This window comes from Dermacentor silvarum, chromosome 10 (assembly GCF_013339745.2).
Source record: "Dermacentor silvarum isolate Dsil-2018 chromosome 10, BIME_Dsil_1.4, whole genome shotgun sequence".
Classification (NCBI taxonomy): Eukaryota; Metazoa; Arthropoda; class Arachnida; order Ixodida; family Ixodidae; genus Dermacentor; species Dermacentor silvarum.
In genome coordinates, this window is record NC_051163.1 from 47,040,718 (window position 1) to 47,041,831 (window position 1,114).

The 1,114-nt window shown below is 46.0% G+C and overlaps 1 pseudogene; it reads left to right on the forward strand.

Annotated features, from left to right (window-relative positions):
* Positions 1 to 389: 389 nt before the first annotated feature.
* LOC119432082 (U2 spliceosomal RNA) lies at positions 390 to 568 on the forward strand (annotated as a pseudogene).
* Positions 569 to 1,114: the final 546 nt, after the last annotated feature.

The window sequence follows — 1,114 nt, forward strand, 5'->3', positions numbered from 1 at the left end:
TCATGAAGCTGTGTATGTGGTGATTGACCGTTGCTCCGGTGAAACCTTCCAAGCTTGCGAGATCGGGGCCGCATGGACGGTTCGCATTACTTTCGGCCTCGCGGTCCGGGCGGGCAGCACGATCCCGCTTGGCGTCCGCGGCCCGCTCATCGCCGGTGGTCTCCTTCTGCTGTCGCCTAGCCCCTTTTCTGTTCACGCCGTCGTTCTTGGTGGGCACACTGTTCTTCTTCAGACCGTACAATGCGCGGCCTACCCATCTAACAGTCAGAGCAGAACTGGGGATAGGAGCCTACATAGAGCAGGACGTTGGAGGCAGAATACACTCAGATTGGTAGTCACTAGTTTGAACAAGCGGGATGGCGTACACGTGTATGGTGCGAACGTAAGACATGGCCGATGTGGGTCAAAGTGTAGTATCTGTTTTTATCAGCTTAATATCTGATGCAGGTTGTATTTGGACCCTAGATATTAAACTTACTTTTAAAGCTGGCGGAGCACTTGAAGCCTGCTTCACCTCCGCCGTGGGTCAGCCCGGTATCGTACTATCTTCACGATCAGCTCAGGTTTTTGGTCTATGGAAATTGATCCGCTGGAAACTAGCCATATACAGCGTCTCTGTAGTATATTCAAGCACAGACACAAATCCTTCTCGCATAGCAATAAACCTGTCTCAGACCAGAGCACCATGCGATTTAATGTTCGCCTGCGTATGAACCCTTAAAATTAACAAGTAACAATATAAGTACTAACATTCATGAAAATTGTAAACCATAGTGTTTCAGTCTCCCATTTCTACCAATTGTTTCATCCGATTTTGATCAGAAGCATATTAGTCAAATTTTTGTGTTAGTTGCTTAATGAATACATGGGCCCATTTCAACAAGTATGCCATTCTGGCAAGGGCGTTCGTTAGAAAACACTTAAGCACCTCGTTTTAAGCCGTTTGCGTTTCAAGGATTTTTAATAAAACAGACGCTGTTTATCTCCGTGTGGGTGTTTCACTGAATGTGTCAGAAGACATAAACAAAGATTGAGCAGACTGACGAGTTTCATTGCATGCTTTTTTTTATTGCGATAGCAATTATATGGACACTCAAAAGCAGATTTCTGCCGT